The sequence below is a fragment of the Schistocerca gregaria genome, chromosome 1 (genome assembly GCF_023897955.1).
Source record: "Schistocerca gregaria isolate iqSchGreg1 chromosome 1, iqSchGreg1.2, whole genome shotgun sequence".
Classification (NCBI taxonomy): domain Eukaryota; kingdom Metazoa; phylum Arthropoda; class Insecta; order Orthoptera; family Acrididae; genus Schistocerca; species Schistocerca gregaria.
The window spans coordinates 258,414,186-258,436,541 of record NC_064920.1 but is presented as its reverse complement, the minus strand read 5'-3'; the positions used below and the strand labels follow the sequence as shown (position 1 = coordinate 258,436,541).

At 39.7% G+C, this 22,356-nt stretch overlaps 1 protein-coding gene across 1 annotated transcript in view; it reads right to left on the bottom strand.

The window, feature by feature from the left end:
- Positions 1–22,356, bottom strand: part of LOC126341345 (DNA-dependent protein kinase catalytic subunit-like) — a 526,946-nt gene that overhangs the window by 21,934 nt on the left and 482,656 nt on the right. The window lies entirely within an intron of this gene.

Sequence of the window (22,356 nt, the reverse complement as noted above, 5' to 3'; positions counted from 1 at the left end):
AGAAAAATAGAACACAAAACAAAAAAGCATTTATGTTATCTAAGAATAGAAACACACTTCATCTGAATGTAATAATTACAGAAATCCAATAACAAGAGAAACATGCAGTGTTAATAAAACCTGCAAAGGTTTAAAAGCAAACAACACAAAACAATATGTAACATAATTTGTTTAGATAATTACTGGGAGGAAAACTGTCTGAAATCTAATTTCCAACAAATGGAATAGTGGTTCTGTGACACACACACCCATGGCTCACCTAACTGTTGCTCACAATGGAAGACAGATTACCAGGAAATTTCAGAATTGCTCTCATTTTAGAGTATAAAACATAGTCTAATGAAATGTTTAGCACTGAGGATACAACATTATCAAACACATCTTCAGTGTTGGGAAAGGAAGACTTGTATGTTTCAACGAAGTTGGGATCTGTGCTGGAGGTTGTGTAGCTACCGGCAAGGGCATCCAATCCAAAAAGGTATTAGCATAGGAATAGACAATGTCTGATCCATAATACGCAAACTGAAGCTGACCCATCTAGAGGGGTCAACCTTGATTCCAAATCTGCTATCAGGAGAACCAAAAGAAAACTGCCCATTCACTGCACTCAAACACTGTGGGTGCACATATTAAACATGAAAAGAAATAAAGAGGGAACACATGAATGGATGAACTAAATGATGGCCTGGTGTGGGAGGATAATGAGATATCTAATATGCAACATCCAGGAAATTTCAGAAAAGCAAACTTAACTATTATAGAATTTGAGAGAACAAGGCTTGCTGTTTTGGAAATCACAGAGACAAAGAAGGAATGAGGTGTGTAAACAATAATATGATGAGGTCAAGCAGAGGGTGCAAGTAAAAGGAGTAATAATGGTGTATGGAAACTTTAGACAGGGGTTGAAAAACTGAAGTTCTAGACAGACATAATATTCACTGTTCATATCAAAGTGTGAAGGCATTCAGAACCAATATGTTTCACTGTGATATGGTTAGTAAGTGTGAGAGGAAAAGAGAAATATGATTTCATTCATAGTTGTTATTTTTATTTTCTTAGCAACTGTAGTATCGCAGGGCCTTGTGCTTCTGTGAGGAAGGTATTGACCTCTTCTAATTCAACATTAAATAAGTTTTTTGTAATACACTTAATATAATTTACATACAAGTTATGGCCAAGTTCTTATGATTTATATTGTCCCAAATTGTGCAGATGTCTGGAGAAGACCATTTAACCTGTCACAATCAGTAACGCAAAATAACAATAATTGTGCAACCGATGACTGAATTATATTCTGAAATACGATATAGTTAAGTTTTATGAAGAGCTTTGGGATATATAGTGGACGTTGCTCCTGGAGAAGTAACAGTGCAAAATCATTTTAAGGACAGCGTCAGAATTAGCCAATGGAGAATGGCAATTAATGAATATTAATCAAAAACTATTGTTGGTTTCTGTGTGACTGATGTTCTAGTAATGACAAATACAATATTCACACAGAAGAAGAACCATCTATAAACAAGAAAGTAGCACAACTGGAATTAACAATTTATAATACTACTTATATGCTGAGAAAGGAGGGTCATTTAAAGACTGTAAACAACTACAAAGCAAATATTTTGACTATATTTGCATCTTATATTGAGCCTACACCTGTGTAATGCTAGTGTATAGTGGATGGTGACAAGGCTGTAACTAATTGTACAACACAATACACTTTTTGTTCTCATAATATTTAGTAACAGTGGTTAACTACATTTTCTCAATGCGAGCTTATTAGTTTATTTCAATCTTTGGAACCCATAATTCTCATGTAACATTTATTTACCTTTGTTTAAGGAGTTTTCTTGTCTGGAAGTTTACAAAAATCGATTTTTTTTGTTGCATATTTCAATACCTTATATTATGGAGAACATGTGGGCAATACCATTTTGCCCGTAAACCATTTCATATGTCAAAATACTTGATCATCAGACTGGCACTCAGACTTGTACACAAGGACCTATCAATCGACAATTTACTGGAAAGATGTGTTGGTGTGAATACTCAAAACCCTACAAAGAGTCCATTTTTGAAGATTATGGGCATTCAACTTAGCAACATGGAGGATGAATTCTGCAGAATGCACAATGCAGACCGCCTTGTATGCTCAGAGCACTGCACGTCTACAGAGAGCAGATCTGCGGCCAAGAGGAAGCGGCGCATGCGAACAAGATTTACGAGATCAAGGAAGGAGTACTGTATGCTCCAGGCATTACAGACTGGTGATAAGTCCCAAGAAACTGACAAAAACCCTTTCAAAAACTTAAAAAGCGATTTCTTAAAAATCACATTTTTTGCTGGGTGTTTGGATTGCCGAAAAAGAACTCATCCAATTTTGATGCTGCTTAGCTATTCTTGTAGAGAACTGTGGTCGGAATCTCTAAAAGTTAAACAATTTTCAAAATACCAATTTTTTTATGAACCTTTGAATGCCCAAAGGAGTAAAATTTGTTGCTATTGTCAAATAGCTGCCATTTTGAAAAAAAAAATCACTTTTCTGAGGTTTCAACCACAGCTATGCTCATATATTTTAATAATTTTTTGATCTGGTCAGTTTCGGATGACTCAATTACCTGAACCACGTCCACCACCCTACCAGTGCACAGCCCACTTTACGGCCTTATGTGCCACTTTCCTTAGGACCCTCTTGTGCTGTGTGAGTTACCTTTTAATTTCACCTTTTAAGGAGGGGGGAAAAGGGGGGAGGGGAATAAAGTTGAAAATGGGGTAAAAATCGGACGTCTAGACCACAAAGCGCCCTGAATCTCAAAAAATATTTTTGTATTTTGTACTGAGAACACTGATTATCATTTGTGGCTAGTTGCATTGCCACTTAGCAGTTATTGGCAGAGAATTTTGATCTTAAAATCACACAAAACTGTTAAAAACCCACTATAATTTATGGTTTCCAAAACTAACTGATTGCTGAAACTTAAAATGAAATTACTATTAGTTGTTAACTGTTTTACTTATATGTCATCTGTGAGCAAATACTGACATGAATCATGTTCTGTGATCTATCAATGTAATCTTTGGATTAAGTTACTCTTTCCATAGAGTGGTGATTTGTAGCAGTGGAGAAGAGGAGCTGAAATGGAACTGGTCTCCTTGTGGATTGTATTGTCAATGTATTAAGAAGTGTGGAAAATGGTATTTAAAAGTGAAGAATACACACTAAAGTGATATCAACTGGTGTTTCATTTAAAGAAGTTATATTTCACCCGATTACTCAATTTTGAGATCAGCGTTATTGACAATTTTATTGGATGAAGGAGTTATGCTAGAATACTGAGAGCAAGAAGAGGACAACATATTGTTCATAGACACCTTCACAATCCAGACACCCCCTTGGCGAAATCATACAACGATTTATTTTCAGGACAACAAGAAACAACAAATACAGCTAGAATCAAAAGATGAGTATTATTTACTATGACTGTCTTCCACTACATATATTGTTAATGAATTAGTTCTTGCACACATGCCCTGCAATTTCTCCTAATCAATTCTATTTATGGTGTCCACCAACAGGGTAGCATTAGAATCTAAACAGCTGACATTTTGACTGTATTTGCTGCGGTCATCTTCAGGGAATTGAACTGCTGGGTTTTGGGAATGGTCCTGTCTATTTACACCACCTTTTTTTAGTTATGTAACACTGCGGTAGGTCATTGGACAGTTCCAAGTCTAAATGCCTTTGTGCAATGGATAAAACTATAGGAGAGCTTGGAGCAGAAGTCATAGCTCTTGACCACAATGAGGACACAGCCAGACAGCAGGTGCTGGTCACTGAACTGTGTGATCAGCTCCTTTGTCTTCATACCTTGAGTGCCAATATCAGGCCATACCACTGTGCCAGGTGTCAGCATTCTGGGGCCAGCATTCAAAAGCCACTCCAGAACAATGCACAACTACCTTCCATGTTGTCAATGCGTGCTGCCAGATGCCAGCCATTGCCCTGTTCCAGATGGTTTCAAGTGACACCAAAGTGTCATGCCTTCCCCACCTGTAATCACAAGGAAGCAGTATTTAACTATGGCCATACCAGCCTGTAAGCGTATGCAACCAGTTTGCACCCCTCTGCACTGTCATCACAACTTTGTCACCAATGCGCCGCAAAAGAGGGACCTCAGCCTGTCTACTCAGCTCAATCAGCCAACACTGCTCCAGTCACCACCTTTCATGATTGGTCGTCACCTCCAAAGTCCAGCCAGCAATTTGGAGTCACATTCTGGGCAACACTGTGACCTTCCACTTCACTGGCCAATGTCACCCACTGCCTGCTCCATACTTCAGCTGAGCCACATGCAGTGTCCACACCGTTGCCAAGTCAGAGTGCCATGACGGTGCTACACTGTGTAAGCACCAAGGACACAACCTGCATCTGTCTGCACCTCCAGCCATTACCTCGCCGGGCCTACACTGCCAGATATTATGTGAAGAAGAAAATGCACTTAACTGACTGTACTAGCAGTATGTAATAATTAAACACTTGTGGAGTTCCTTCTCAAGCCTGTCCACGGCCACTTCTGAATAGTTTCTTGGTGGAATCCAAGCTGTATAAATTAGCAAAGAAGCAAATAAACAAGTATTATATCCTCACACAGACCTGATTTTGATGCTTGCCAGAGAACCCAGCCCACAAACAAACATTTTTTATCTATTAAACTAGTGTCAGATCACAGTTATGGATGACCAGAAGACTGGTGCCAGTGCCCTAGTTCTGTGGTAGCACCTTTCTGGAGGGGGAGGTAAATAGGAATGTGGAAATGGATTAATAATTTCTTGAATAGTTGGAAAAACTAATTGAAAAGAATAGTTGAGAAAATTTTGAAGGTAATTTATGAATCTGTGCACAATCTTGGGTGAACTTTAACTAATACCAATATCAACAGATCTTAAATATCATTACATTCAAGGTCAATAAACATGATTTGCATTATATACTGCTACCTCCAGTAGTGTGCAGTACCAAATGATCACCACAACCATTGAAATTGCTGATCTGTCTACAAGTTCTTAAACACACGAAGCACAATATTTTTTGTATAAGTAAACCAAGTTCAATAGGCACTTATCAAGTCTGCACATTAATTCTATTTGTGTTTAGTCTTGAGTGTGATAATGTTGATGCGGGAATGCTATTCCAGATGTGGTGTTAATTATTCCTATCTGCACTGAACCTCTTGATGTAGGATCTCTGCAGCAAGTGAAATAATGAACAGATAGGAGCTGAACTTGTAACCAAGCGAATAAATATTCATTTTATAATTGGTTTTTATAATACTTTTAATGAATGGTTAAAATACAAGTCTTTAACAATGCTGGTACAATGGATCCCAGCATATGTCCGTACACTACTACTTCCCAAAACAAAAGGGAGAAGATACATGAATTAATAAATTGAAGGGCGTATTTCTTACTTTGTTTCACACAGATATTTAATGATGTATCAAAACATTATCCTTACCACAAAACATCTCTTTAATTTACTTTTGATGGTGTCTTTGATTTATAGCTCATTCAGTTTACATATAGCTTATACATAAGAAAAGAAAAATAATATGATTCAATACAGAGCAAATGCGGATGGAGAGAAGATAGGATGCTGAAGATTCAACAGGGACTATAACAGAAGTGAGTAGCTGCACAGAGTTTTTTCACTCGTGGAATCCATACAGTCTGTAGCTGTGTATCCTTCATAGACTTGTTGTTCACTATGTCAGGGGTAGACTCAGTTGAAGTATTTGGCAAAGGCCATAGGGCAAAACCTCTAACAGCAGTAACTTGTACACAATGACGTTCAGTCCCATGCACTGGGTTACATGAATGTAATTTGTTGATGAGGTGGTCATTACGCAAGGAAGTTCTGGGACTATGTCTGGCTTTCACTGGATGCTGAGATGATTTAAGAATAGGCTGAAGTAGTAGTCAGTTTTGCTTTTTACAGTATATAAGTACAATCTAACTTCTGCACCATTTCAGTGCAGTAATGTTTCACTGTAAATAAGTATTGTAGTAGTTCTATTACATGTTTATTACCCTATAAATAAATAATTTTTTTTTTAAATTTTAAATTCAGTGCATTAGTGTTTGTAAAATGATTCTTTCATACAGCGTTCATTTAAAAAAATGACGATCATTCCACTTGGGACCTGCGGAAGGTACATTAGCTTATTTGTTTCAGTTGTAAATATTTGTCATGTATTATTGTTTTTCTGAAATGTTCTATATCCTGGAGGACCTCCTCATTACAGATCAATTGAAATGAAAGTAAATCTAATCTTATGGGATGCTTAGCTGACTGTGAACATGGGTAGCATAATTTACAAGCTGTTGTTGGTGCCTGATCTGTAATAGACATGCCCCAGCCTCCACTGGTAAGCTGTTCACAGGGCTAGTTCAAAAGACTCCTGGCACAAAAGTTGAAATCCACGGTGGTGTATTGGATCCAGTATCTGCAATGTGTTAGGTGAAGCCAAACCATATCCCAGACTCCCATAATCGAGGTGGGATTGCATCAGGGCATTGTAAAGTTGCAAAAGGATAGTGTGATCTGCACCCCTGCTCGAAGTTTATTAAGGTGCAGCCAGCACTTTTGCTTAAGCTAGCAAAGATGGGGAATGTGAGTCAACCTAGAATCAAAGACCAATCCTAAACAACGATAGGTCTCCATCACATTGAGTAGTTTGTCGTCAAGGTAAAGTTCTAGTTGTGGGTGAATGGTATGATGTTGACAGAAGTGCAAGACACTAGTCTTGGTGGAGGAAAATCAAAAGCTGAGTGTGCAGTGTGAGGGGCCATGTCTGCACCCTTTCATATGGTGCCTTACAGCCGACGTTCAGTGACACCCACACTAGAGGAGGAATATTACAGGCAAACATCATCATCATACAAGGAGGGTGATACTAAGGACCCTACAGCTGCTGCTAGACCGTTGATGGCTACTAGAGAGAGAGAGAGAGAGACAGAGAGAGAGAGAGAGAGAGAGAGAGAGAGAGAGAGAGAGAGAGGTAGCGGGCAAGCACCAACTTGAACCTGAATGAAAATTTGGAGCAGATCCAGGAGACCCCACCCACGTAAGATAGCAAGGATGTGGTGTCACCATGTGGTGTCATAAGCCTTTTGCAGGTTGAAGAAGACTGCTATAAGAGGATAACATCAGGCAGGTAAACCAGGTCATTAGTAGGGGAAGATCATGGTGAAAACCACTGTGGGACGGAACCAGAAGATCTGGAGACTACGGTGCCTCCTATGACACATTGACTGACACAGCAACCATGGTTAGCCCGATGATACCCAAAGTCCAACTGTCAAGGCAACCACCACATCAAGACATCCACAACACACAACGCAATGTAGGTAGGAGAAGCACTCCAGTGCTAGAACTACCCATTCCTCAGGGTCATGGCATCCCATTGACGGACGGACAAGTGAGTAAGAAGACATCAACACTTAAGGAGCCAATACAGCTGCCAGCTCACCATATGTTCAAGCAACTTATTGAGAATGTTTATGAGACTTTTTGGGTAATAACTGTTCATCTATAGAGAATAATTACCCACTTTTTCAGTATTGGAACAATGATGCTTTCTTGCCACTGTGATGGGGACTCACCCTCACTCCAGATGTGGTTAAAGATGGCAAGGATATGATGCTAACAGTCAACTGGAAAGTGACTGATCTTTTGGTTGTGGATGCAGTCTGGCCCTGGGGCTGTACCAGTGCAGTGTGCAAGGACACTGATAAATTCCCACTGACTGAATGGAGCATTACTTGGCTCTAGATGGCGTGTAGTTGAAGATAATTGCTTTTGCTCCAACCACTGTCACAGAACATGAAAGTCAAGTTGATAGTTCTCAGATGCTGACACTTGAGAATAGTAAATGTTTGGCGATGGCATCTGGTTCAGTATACCAGGTACACCAGCAGGTATCTGGTATTCATAGAGCCATCTGATCTTAGCCAAAACCTGCGAATGAGAGGTACGTGGTCTGATGGTTGAAGCATACCATTCCCAGCATTCTCACTTTGGTCTTTTCACTAGGCGGCGGACCGAGGCACAGAGTCGCTTAAAGGCAATAAGGGGCTCCATACAAGGGTGCTGTTTATGGCTTTGGAGTGCCTGTATACGATCTCAAATGGCCTCTGCAAATTATGAGGATCACCAAGGAACAGTCTTCCATCAGAGTGGGCCTGAGGAACAGGGCATCAGTAAATCAGCTGCCAAAAGAATGGGTGTAGTTGTATTCTGGACTGCCACATTGATATCTCCATGTGGCAGGGAACCAAGGTCAAAAGCAGAAGTGAAAGCATCCCAGTCAGCACTGTTGAGAATACATCTGGGTAGGTGTCCACTGGAGTGACACTGAAAGGGGAACAGAAAGCGGTCATTATGGACTCTTCAGTAATATCCTGAAATGCTCCTGCCCAAACAGCCACAGCTTCCAAAGGAGTTGTAAGAGGCACAAATTCACTATATGGAGTGTCTAGAACGTATGTGCAAATTTCATCTGACACCCTGTCCTGGCAGCATGATTCTTATAATATCCCTGGTATTCAATAAAGGCTGGGGTCTGCATTGCTGGAAACCAAGTCTCCTGAAGGTCAGGTGATGTGCTTAAAAGATGTCGTAGCCCAGACAGGTTGAGGAAAAAACCAATACAAATCCAGTGGAGAATAATATTATTGGCGTACTGCGAGACCACGAAGGGACAAAGTGGGAATGTTATGCCTTAGGGTTACCTGCTGCCACTGGTTGAGGCATTATGGCATCAATACATACAGGTTCTGGATTCCTGTTGTGTTATGGCCCCAGGTGCTGCCGGAATCTCTGCCTGGGCCACAAGAGTGGAACAGCCAGGATCTTGTTGGAGGACTTTTTATTATCTTCACTTTCCTTAGAGGATTTTCATGATTGCGAGGGCTTCTCTGAATCATATTCAGGAAAAGAGTATGATCGTTAAGCCCTGCGATCCTTCAGCAATTTGCTGGTGTCCGGTTGTGAGGGACCACTTCTTGGTGAGGAAAGCTAAGGGAAGGTGATTTGTCTCCATCTGGGAAGTGGTGACCAATGTCCCTGGTGAACTGGAAGCCACTGATCCCGAAGTAGGTGTGGGGGCAACAGGAAGACAGCACCCCGCTACTATCATTGGGCAGGCATGGTTGAGCAACCCTGAGAGCCCACTGTAGGAGGTGTAAAGGTCTGAAGTACCATCGCCAAAGGGGGGTAGCGTCATCAAAGCTGTAGCATATGACATCATTTGACATACTGGGTGCAGCTGCTCCTACTTCTACTTGGCCTATTGGTGACTCAGTTTTTCCAGAATCTTGTATTCTTATATTTTCTTTCCTTTCTGGAAAAGAGTGCAATCTGGTGAGCAGGGAGAATGGTGCTTCCCACAGTTGACACAAATGGGCAGATATGCACACGGAGCATCTGCATGCAGAACTCATCCACAGTCTCTACAGATTGGGCTAGCACGAAGGCATGTGCCCAAATTTCAAGTACTTTAAGCACTGTTATACCATCACCTCGACCAGTTCAGGCAATGAATCACCATCAAAGGCCGAGATGAAGACACCAGTAGCAACCCTATTGTCCTTTGGCCCCCTATGTACATGACGGACAAAGTGTACATTATGTTGTTCCAAGTTGGTGCGTAGCTCACCATCAGATTATAACAGCAGGTGTCTGAGGAAAGTGATGCACTGTACTAAATTTATAGTGTTATGGGGAGTTACAGTCACTGGTATGCTATTCAGCTTGTTACAAGCAAGCAGTGCCCGCGACTGGGCAGGAGATGCCGTTTTGATCAGACTTGAACTACTTTACATTATAGAGATAGCTGCCATTTCCCCAAACTTTTCTTTAAGTTGTCTACAAGGAACAAGGGCTTTGTGGCCGAGAAGGAATCACCACCAGTTCTTGTACAAACCACATAGTGTTGTGGGTATTGCTCTACTTGCCACATAGGCCCATGTTCCTCCTATGGTGTAACCAGGGAAGGTAACATTTTAGGGTCATATCTCTCTGCACTGAAAGAGGACTATCCTTTCACATAGACAGCTGATGAGGTAACTTCATTCACTTCATTTGCAGCTGATCCATCACGGTCCCACACACTCTGAATGGAGCCCCTCCCCACGGGCACCACCCAGCCTCAGAAACAGCTGGCTGGCCGGTAACTGATTGCTCGGCGTCCACACACCCTAGTCATCACGAGCACATACTCCTTGGCATGCATGGGGGAGTTTCCATCTCAAGCATCAACAGTGTAATTCCACGGTGTATTTTGGGCGTATTACTGTATTAAAGGGAAAGTCACAAAGGTGGAGCACACACTACACTGGGTGACGTTTCCTGCACAATGTACACTTCTGAAGAATTTTGAAAATTGGTGGCAGGTCGAAACCAACAATAGGGACCATGTGTTTATTTCAAGACAAGTTGTAGAATACGTCAGAGATGGAAACTCGAGGCCCACTCATAAACCAGCTCCATGCACAGTTGGCACCAAGAAAGCCAACCGAGAGGGGCAGAGGAAAAAAAGGGTTAGTGAAAGTATAAGCATGCAGTGTGGAAAGGAAGTAACGCTGCAGAGGCTGGTGCCCTATGGTAGCGAAGCAGGTTCTCACAAAAGAGTTGACAGCCCTCTGGGGAGCAATGAACAGGCTCTGCTGTGTCCACATCCCCAGTCTTTGGCAGACATCCCAGCCCATCACCAAAGCAGTGGTGGTGGTGGTGGTGGTGGTGGTGGTGGTGGTAGCAGATAAATTAAGCATGCATAATCCTACATGGACCATAGATGCCATCACCAGATATTCTGCTTTCAGTGGTTTATAAAATGGCTGTAGAATGATAACTGTGCCTATCAATGATTGTCATTTTAATTTTTGCCCTGCTCTTACCAAGGCTGTTTTCCCCATAGAAAGCATATTCCCTGAAAACTAAAGAAAAGGTACTATGTTAACATTTAACATCCCAGGGGAAAGTGAGATAATATGTAGAGGTTTACGATCTAATGGAAGACATTACAGTAATGAGATAGAAGTAAGGAAATACCTACTTAGTGGATTACAGCAAAGCCTATCATTAAATTTGTCAGCCTAGAGGCCAATGTAAACACTAGCTTCATCCTCGTTTTAGCATTTGTACTTGGTATATTATGAAACCTTCATGAATCTAGCTACATTCACCTTTGGAATAGTTTTCCTGAACGTTGTGGCATGTGACATTGTTGCTGATGGAGGATTTTGAACTATGCAGGAGTCAGCGTAAGAAACATGGCTGATTACACTTAGCTCCTGCATTCATTTTTAATCTTCATCTACGTCCATACTCTGCACACCAACGTAAGACACACAGCAGAGAATATTTAGCATGGTACTAAACAATAACATTTCTTCTCATTCTAATTGTGTACCAACTGTGGAAAAAGTGATTGCTTCAGCGCCTCTGTTTGTGCTGTAATTATAGTCTAATCTTACCTTCAAGGTCGCTGGATGAGTGATAGGAAAGAGATACAAAGTATCTGTAGATTCTGTGCTCAAAAACTAGTTCTTGAAACTTCATAAGAAGGATTTTGGGGGATAACTGTTGTGTATTTTCAATCATTTGCCAGTACAGTATTCAAGATTTCAGAGGTGCCCTATCACGAATCTAACAAAGCTGTGACAATCTGTGCTGCCCTCCTTGTTTATATTCAGTATCCTGTGTTAGTCTTGTGTGGTACAGGTTCCACGCAAAAGAGTAATATTCTAAGATGGGATGCGCAAGTGATTTGTAAGCAGTATAACTAGCAGACTGACCTCATTTACCCATTCTCCAGCCAGTGAACTGCGGTCTGCCACCAGTCTCACTTATAGCTGAACCTACGTGATTGTTCCATTTCATATTCCTACAAATGTTACACTAAGACATTTGTATGAGCTGACAGATTTCAAGTGTTATTTACATTTTAGTCTGAAGACACTACTTTTCTCTATTTTATGAGGAGCATAACTTTACATTTTTAAAGATTTAAAACAAGTTCACAATCTTCATACACTTTTGTAATCTTATTTACATCAGATGACATTTTAGCAAAATTTTTCTGATAATACTTCAACGTAGAAAACTGTAACCTCTACAATAAGTAAACCCTGAATTCTGGTCAATGTGGAAATGAACGTTTTTCACATGTAGCTCATACTTGCATCTCAGAGTAGAGTGGTCAAATTCTGAGACATGAAGCACTGTATAAGAGCTATGATGTAAAGTATGATCTTTATGCAAAAGAAGTGAACCTTAACATTACTACAGAAATTGGGTGAATGTAAGGTGAGGACAATTTGTTTGAACTTCACTACTGACTACTTCAAGATTGGCACTAGGAGAGCAGATAAAAGTTACTGAAGTGAGTTGCTATGGACTTCTCCACAAGACATTTTGAGTTCAGCTTAGAAGTTTATTGATTGGATGATAATTTCCCTACTACAAGTACACAATTTCAGATATATCTGACAAATTTAGGAGGTATGGCTATTTAATTAAGAGATTTCTGAATATGAAAAGCAGATGCTTTTCAAAGTTACCTGCCTCTCTTCTGATAACAACCAAACACATTTTTACACACTAATAATTTCCTGTTATTCATTATGATTTCTGTTAATTGGATATTTCTACATTGATCCATAGATAATTTACAAAATGATAGTAGATGTGTCATCTTAAATGAGAAAGAAAACAATTTCTTGAAAATTAACTAATTCTTGCATACAGCAGTTCCAGATTAATATGTTGTGGTGGTAATTTTGATGCACTGTGCACAGTATTTTTATACATATGTGCAAATAGGTGAACAAATTAATCTAACAAAATGTCACTTCCTTAGGAGTGCAGATGATTGCTGGCAAAATACAATTTGGTTTGAATCTGTATTTTCACCTTTGGTCCACACGGAGCACAGGGAGCTTCAAGAGAAGTAGCTGTTATCTAAATATTACCCAAGTCCATCTCACAAGTTCTTCACTTTCATGCAAACTTAACACAATTGGGGTTGGCAAGTGCCTCAGAGATTTTGCAGTACTGGCTATTTCGCTTCACGCAGAGGTTATTTTTAGAGAGATTTTTACTATTTCTGTGACACATGGCTTCAGGCAAAAGTTCATGCTCTCAAAGACATGTATGTTTTCACCAGACAGGCACTACCCCCAGATCTAATCCGTAAACAGACTTCCTGTGCCATTTCTCCACACATTCCCACTCCTCCCAACACCTCCAAGAGCCAGCTTCAAAAGAATGCCCTCTTCAACACCCACTACCATCCCAGGCTGGAGCAACTGAACCACATTGTTCATCAGGGCTTTGATCAGCTATCATCATGCCCCAAAATGAGGGACATCCGACTTAAAAGCTTTCCCACCCTTCCTAAAGTGGTGTTCCATCATCCACCCAACCCAACCTCTACAATATTTTAGTTCATCCCTATGCCACTCCCCCCCCCCCCCTCCCCCCCAATCATAACCCCTTGCCACAGAGATCATATCTTCACACCTGCCAACTTTTGAAAAGAACTACAGTATCAGTAAAACAAAGGCACGTAAAAAACAAACCCAACAATTTCGGACACACACCAACTTGACAAAAATAATAATACTTCTGGGCTACAAAATACAGTAATTCATTATTTAAACAGGATACTACTATGAAATCACATCTACTTACATTATAGGGCAATGATTTGCAGATGAACATAACAAATGAAGAAATCCCTGTTAAACAGCAGCAGGTGTGGTGAATATTGTTTGGGAGCGTACACAATAGGACTTCGTCAATAAATTAAGCAGATATGCGGCAGTTGAAAAAGGCTTTACACAATAAAACTTGTTTAACATAATATGGGCAAGAAATAATACAATAAACACTAAAAATCACAAGCTAGATTGACTTAAAAGGTCTTTTTAGCTTCCTGCGAAAAGTCCTGAGAAAATGTTTTGTCATGACAGAAACCAGAACTTGTGGTCTTCAAAATAGCAATAGATTCCAGCGATTTAATGGTCATGGATGATCTGAATTCTGTTCTATTTTTCTTCACAAGACTGAAAACATGTTCACATTCTGTATGCTGTGAGGTATGATGAGAATAGAGAGCATTACTCTAGAAATCTGGTTACAATGAAGAAGTCCATCGGCTCCACAAATTCTTAATATTTGTGACCAACTGGAATCATTTGCAGCATCTTGACTTGAAGCCAAAGTGTCATCTACCTGAAGAAATGTAAACTGCCTCTGAAGTTTATTCAACACCTCATCTGTAGTTTCAGTCTCTTCTTTGCAAAACATGATAGGAACTTTTCCAAGAAAAAAATTAATGGATGAAATTTTGTCAAATCTAGCAACTTGAACATGCTTTAACACGTCATCCTTGAGTGAAAACTTGACAATGTAGTCACAGGTAATGCAAAAGTTTCTCACTGATGAAAAGAAAAGGGATTTATCTGTATCCAGGAGATAATTCACTGTACTCAAAGTCTGAATGTCAAACACTCACTCTTCATCACTTCTTTGATTTTGCATCAAGTTGTACTGAATTTCAAGGAATAACAAGCTTTGAAAAGTTTTGGCTTAACAAACATGGTGAACAGCTGCTTTAGCGAATCCATTAGAAGTTCTGATAAAAAAAGAACTTGTGGGGAAGAAGTCTGAAGGGCAACATTCAATTTGTCAAATATATTTTCCAACAAATATAGGAATAGTTACATGAAAATGTACTGCCTACTTTCATTCCATAATGTCATATGGTATATCATTCCATAATGTCATATGGTATAATATTTTGGGGTAACTCTTCAAGTCAAACAAAAGTTTTCAGAGTCCAAAAGTGCGTAATACGTATTATTTGTGGAGTAAATTCACGGACGTCTTGTAGAAACCTCTTCAAAAAACTGAGTATACTAACTACTGCCTCTCAGTATATTTACTCCTTAATGAAATTTGTCCTAAATAATATATCTATTTTTTTTCCAACAAACAGCTCAGTTCTTACTTACAATGCCAGGAACAAAAATGATCTGCACAAGGACTTAAAAGCACTTAACTTTAGTTCAAAAAGGGGTCCACTACTCAGGAACACTCATCTTCAATAATATGCCAGCAAACATAAAAAAATTAGCTACAAATAAAGATCAGTTTAAAAGGGGCCTGAAAGACTTACTAGTGGCCAACTCCTTCCACTCCACTGACGAATTTTTTAATAGAAACAAATGATGTATTGTATATGTTCATACTATTAGTATTGTTATTACAGCCTTTTTTTTATTTTTTTTATTTTAAAGGTGACATTTTCCACATCCACAATGATCTCCTCAACATGGGTCTATGGAATGAAAAACAAATCTAATCTCTCATCTAAGGAAAGTGCAAAAGGTCTTGTTCAAGTTTGAGAACAGGAAAATACACAATTTTGTCCTCACATGTTGTGGCAAAAGTCTTATTTCTTAGGATGGATTTGTCTCATTTGGAAGAATATGCTATTCTTTTAGGAGCATATGTGGTAGCAGAATCAAGAGTTCTCTTCTCCTGATATGCTTTGTACCCACTTTGTTAAAGTCTAGGTACTCTGAAAGTTGTCAAGCTTGTGGAAATGTTTTGGGTACATAATAGTACTTCCTGCTTGAAGAAAGAAAGAAGTGGATCCTACTGGCCCAATAGTCTACACTCATGCTCAAAGTAAGTATAATGCTGATACATGGTGAAACAACACTCTGGGATATGACCATGCGGTGCATTTGACCTGCGGTCACCGCACGGTGCTGCTGGCAGCAGTCCACACATGCAGAGGTGTGTTGGTGCATGTCAGAGTACGGTGCAGTGAGTAAGTGTACAGACTTTTCAGATGTGTTAGTGGTGATTGTGTGTTGAAAATGGCTCAAAGAACACATACTGATGACGTTATAAGGGGTAGAATACTACAGTGACTGGAGGCTGGTCAAACACAGCAGGTTGTAGCATGGGCCCTTCATATGCCACAAAGTGTGATCTCAAGACTATGACAATTCCAGCAGACAGGAAATGTGTCCAGGCACTACAGTATGGGATGTCCACAGTGTACACCACCACAAAAAGACCGATGATATCCCACCATCAGTGCCTGCAGACGGCCACGGAGTACTGCACGTAGCACGGCCACGGAGTACTGCACGTACCCTTGCTCAGGACCTTACCGTAGCCACTGGAACAGTTGTCTCCAGTCACACTGTCTACAGATGAATGAACTGACAAGGTTTATTTGCCCAGAGACCTGCAACAAGGTGAATTCCACTGACAGGAGAGCCCGTAAAGCATGGTGTCAAGAACACAAGTGCATGGTCACTGGAAAATGGTCCCAGGTTATGTTCACGGACGAGTCCAGGTATAGTCTGAACAGTGATTCTCACCGGGTTTTCATCTGGCGTGAAATAGGAACCAGATACCAACCCCTTAATGTCCTTGAAAGGGACCTGTATGGAGGTCGTGGTTTGATGGTGTGGGGTGGGATTATGATTGGTGCACATGCACCTCTGCATGTCTTTGACAGAGGAACTGTAACAGGTCTGTTGTTTTGTAGCACATGTGTTTCGGGGCAGTTTTCCAAACTTATCACCAATACCATGGACTTACAGATCTGTGTCGTGTGTTTCCGATGTGCCTATACTATTGGTGCCAGTTTTGTGTAGTGCCATGTTGTGTGGCACCACATTCTGCAATTATCCTTAATTTATGAGCATGAGTGTATTCAAACATCTGCCTAAAAATAATCTCCTAGTACATACACACTTCAGAATTTTCTTTGCCTCTTTACTGCAGAAGTTCTGAAATTTCTGAAGGTGTTGTTTCCTTTTGATACTCTTCTCTAAGAAGGATCTCATTAACTTTAAATGGCAATTTTCCAGCAGCTTTTTCAGCTGGTAGATTACTCAGGTGGCAAATGCAATCTATGATGGCAGTACCTGGTTAAACTTCCTTCAGAATTGTCGCAACCCCATTTTTGTGTCCTATCTTGTAGTAACAGGAGCACTGTCAGAGCAGAATGCTACACAGTTTTCAAATGATAAGTTATAAGAATTCAGCTGTGATAACATCAGGTCGCCTGTGTTTCACCCTGTTGAGTCCCCATCTAATGCTGGCATGGATAGCACAGTGTTCACTACTTTTTCCCAGCGGAGTATCATAGAATGTAACCATAACAGGATATGACTTGGCATCTGTATCATTGCATCCATCCATTGTCAAAGAAAATTGTCCATTCTGAGGCACTTAACTTCAGATTACACATTTTTTGCCATTTTATTTACAATGCATGTCGTTTTCAAACTACTTCAAGCAATTACTTAGATAATCAAACTGTGATGGCAATGTCTTAGATATCAGGATACCTATCAGCACTGGATTCTTGGTTTCCATTATCATGGGGAAGGGAATCAGTGACTATAAAGCTGTAGAATTCATGTGATGATGGACTGTCTGGCATATCAGCTGTCAGCCACTAATATTTCTTCATTGTGAGGTTTTACAAGGGCACGAACGTGAAATGCAAAACCGGTCAAACATGTGATAAGAGAATGGCTAAAGGTGTTAAAAGGAAGTATGAAGTGCAAAAGAGAACAGCTTGCAGATTGTCTGAACAGCCAATACTGAACATTCATACCAAGGAACAAAAATTTGTAGTATCAATGAAGGAAATTGTATTGATATGTATGTGCTGACAAAGTTTTACTGTGGAAGTCCTGTAATTGTTCAATAGCAGTGTTAGAACTGCCATGCATGCAGAGACAATTTAATCACAAAATTTAATGACATAAAATAATTTCAACATGAGAATGACCTATAGTTGCCGAAACTCTGAATTATTCTTCTGAAGCTGTTATGCTATGAAACATCATTATACAGTTTCTCTTTTCAAATTCTGCATGCATGTCAAAATTAAATATTGACATACCAGCTGTACAAGTACGAAACACAAAAATTTTTGTCCAAAAAAACATAATAAATTCAGAAGAATGATAAATAGTGCTTTATTAGAAGTATGCTCCATTATCTGTTATACATTTTTCCCATCTTTTGGGCAATTTGTGAATACCACAAGCAAAAATTTTCCCCTTTTGCCATGAACCATTCATTGAGCCATTTTTTCACATCTTCGTATGAACCAAAGCACTGCTCAGCAAGTGTGTGACCCATCAATGCAAACAGGTGGTAATTAGTAGGAGCCAAGTCTGGTGAGAAAGCAGCAAGGAGTAGAACTTTCCAGATGAGTGCTTACAATGCGTCGCAAACCGGTTTTGCCACATGTGAAGCAGCACTGTTGTGAAGAAAAATGACTGTGTTGCCTCTTTCGGTACTGTGGCCGTTTTTTCAAGCAGCAAATAGTTCACATTGGTCAGTTGTTGGCAACATTTAGTATTAACTGCTCATAACAGACGACACACCTCCGGTCCCACCAAACACAGAACATTGTCTTTCTGCCAAAGAGATCCGGTCTTGCATTAAATGTGGATGATGTACCTTGGTCTACCCATAATTCTTTTGCACTTGGGATTCTCAAAATAAATCCACTTTTCATACTGTGTAACTATACAATCCAAAAGTGACTTCCTATTGTACCAAGCAAGCAAAATCTCAAGTTTTTTTGTGCTTTTTCATTTGCCTGTTGTTCAACTAATGTGGTACCCATCTATCGATCTACTGAATCTTTCCAATCTCTCGTAGCCTACTGGAAACAGCTTGTTGATTAATGCCAAATTGGTCAGTGAGTTGTTTCTGTGTTTGCGAATCATCTTTGTTCAACAATGCCTTCAATACCACATCATCTTATTTTTTTGTTTTGTTTTGTGGTTTTTCATGTTCCTTGTCTGCAACATTGAAGTCACCATTTTTGAAATGCTGAAACCATCATTCACTTGTATCTTGTGATGGAGCATATTCACCATAAGCTTCTCAAATTAATTGGTATGATTCAGCAGCAGTTTTCTTCAAATGAAAACAAAAAATTAATGCTTTCCATGAATGCTCTTTGTTTGGTATAAATTTCAACATATTGAACACAGCAACACAACACTATCCACAGACTTTTCCAGTTTATTACTCATGCATATCTGTCACTTGTTGAAACAACAAAATGGTGCAGTGTCAAATCTTTATGGCACAAACTGCATTGGTCAGACATCTGTTGTCTGAAATACGCATTTCATACTTGTACACCAGGTACTTTGACCGTGGAACAGAAAATCAACTAAAAAGTCAACAAAGGAAAAGCAATTGGACTTGATGTAAGAAACTGTACTATTCTATATAAATTTTGCAGGAGAGCATGGCTCTCTTCTAGCCACAGATTATTATGCATTGTTGGCAAAAAAAAAAAAAGAGTTCCAGACTGTTAGAAAAAGGTGGAGGTCTTTCCCATTTTCAAAAAAGATGATCAGACAAAGGAGTAAACCCATAAGCCAGGCTCACTCATATCAATTTGTTGTAGAATCATAAACATAGTTAATGACTGTGTCATACATCACAAAATGTCCTCTTTAAAAATAAACAGGGATTCTGTGAATGACAATTTTATAAAATTCAGATTTTCCTGTTTTTCCATGAGTGCCAGTAGGGAGTAGGTAAAGGTATTCACATTTATGCCATACTTATTAATTTCTGGAAGACATTCAACATAATTCCATACTGTTGCCTAGTGAACTACATAAAATTTGCTGAATATTGGACAAGAATTTTTACTGAACTGACGACTTTCTAACTGGGTGAAAGCTGCTTCAGTCAAAGCCCAAAAAAGTGTTTCAGTGTACATACAGTAATGTTGGAATTGCAGAAAATTGCAACGAAGTGCACAAAGACATGCAGCAAATTGACACTTTGGTGTAGGAACAGTTGATTCTCAGAATACATAAACATAACAGTGTACATAAATAAGTGGAATCCATTGTTGCTTAATTACACAATTGGTGTTCAATCATGGAAAGTGACTTAAAATGAGATAGAAATAGTTAGAGGAAAAACAGATTCCAGACTGATATTCACATGAAGAATCCTAAAGAAATGTAGTTCATCCACAGAAGAGATTGTTTGCAAAATGCTAGAATCAACTGATTCCACTGTACTGCTTGTCAGTCTTGGATCTTAACATGTAGGTTTAATAGAGTGAATATAGAAGGCCCAAATAAGAGTAGTGCGTTTTGTCACAGATTAACTCAGTGAACATGAGATTTCTAGGGGTTGCTCTTCAAACTTTGGTGAGAGAGCATGCATAGGAAGCACGCACCATGGAGGGGGTTGCTGTTAAAATGTTGAAAGCACACACTCCAAAGAGGAATTATGAAGCATATTACTTCCTCCCACATATATTTCAGGAAATGATCATAACATAAAAACCATAGAAATTCAAGGTCATACTGATAGTCGTTACACTGAGGTAACAAAAGTCATGGGATACCTCCTACTATAGTGCCGGACCTCCTTTCACTGTATCCAGTGCAGCAACTCTATATGGCATGGATTCAGCAAGCTGTTGGAATTCTCCTGCAGAAATATTGAGTCAACTGCCTCTACAACTATCCATAATTGTGAAAGCATTGCCGGTTCAGGATATTGTGCACAAATTGACCTCTTGATTATGTCCTGTAAATGTTCAATGGGAGGCCTGTTGGGCACTCAAACTGTTCAGAATGTTCTTCAAACGAATCACAAACAGTTATGGCCTCGTGACACGGATCCTCAATCATCAAAATTCCTTCGTTGTTTGGAAACATGAAATTCATGAATGGCTGTAAATGATCTACAAGGAGCTGAACTTAGCCATTTCCAGTCAATGATCGGTTCAGTTAGACCAGAGGACCCAGTCCCTTCCATGTAATCCAGCCCACAGAATTATGGAGACACCACTGGCTTGCAAGTTGCTTGTTGACAATTTGGGTCCTTGATTTCGTGGGGTCTGCATCACACTTGAATCCAAGCATCTGCTCTTAGTAACTGAAACTGGGACTCATCTGACCAAGTGTCAGTTTTCCAGTTGTCTAGGGTCCAAACAATACGGTCACAAGCACAGGAGTGGCACTGCAGGTGATGTCATGCTGTCCGCAGAGGAACACGCATCAGTCACCTGCCGCCATAGCCCATTATCACTAAATTCCACTGCACTGTCCTAATGGATACATTTGCTGTATGTCCCATACTGATTTCTGTGATTATTTTACGCACTGTTGCTTGTCTGTTAGCACTGACAACTATATGCAAATGTTGTTGCTCCAGGTTGTTAACTGAAAGCCATCAGTCACTGTGTTGTCCGTGCTGAGAGGTAATGAATGAAATTTGGTATTCTCAGCACACTCTTGACACATGGGTCTGGGAGCAATGAATTTGCAAATGATTTCTGAAATGGAATGTGCCTTATGTCAAGTTACAGCTACCATTCTGCATTCAAAGTCTGTTAATTCCGAATGTGCAGTCATAATCACATCAGTTGAATCACTTAAGTACAAATTACAGCTCCAACCATGCAGTGCCCTTTTATATCTTGTGTACATGATACTACCCCCATTTGTGTATGTACATATTGCTATCCCATTACTTTTGTCACCTCAGTGTACTTTTGGACAGCATGCACAAGTGGAATAGAAAATGGGAGGGAGTGAGATAATAGTGGTACCAGAAGTAATCTGTGTGATGATGCAACAGAGATGAAAGTGAGTGACCTGTAATTCAGAAACAGCTCTATACAGGAGTCCAAAGATATTATTTTAACAGATAAGTAATCAGCATTGAAAAATAAATCAAGAATGAAAAAATTACAGACTGTTGCTTGCATAAATGATAATAATAATTGATCATGGCAGTACCACATAAAACACCAACAGAGAAGATTGCAACACCAAGAATGAGTTGTGTGACGTAAACGTAAGTTGTTAGTCATGTTGCTACATCTGAAATTATGTCTATTCAGATTTCATGGAAGCCACATACGAATGGCGCTAGTAGTGCCACTATGAGAATGCAAATCAGTTTTGCTTTAAATGCACACTGTAACAGTCATAGGTATTAGTTATCTTTGAGATTGGATATGGTGAGTTGATGTTAGTCATGAATGCCTTTAACATGACAAAGACACAACCATCAACATCTCACCAATTTTTAACTAGGTTGCATAATAGAGCTATGAGAATCTGGATGTTCCTTCAGCAGTATTGCAGGAAGATCAGTGCGAAGGTAGCCAAAGTGCTAGAGTGCTGGTAGCAGTGGTCACGAGCATGTACGCTCGTAAGATGACCAGGCTGCAGATGGCCACATGGCTCTAG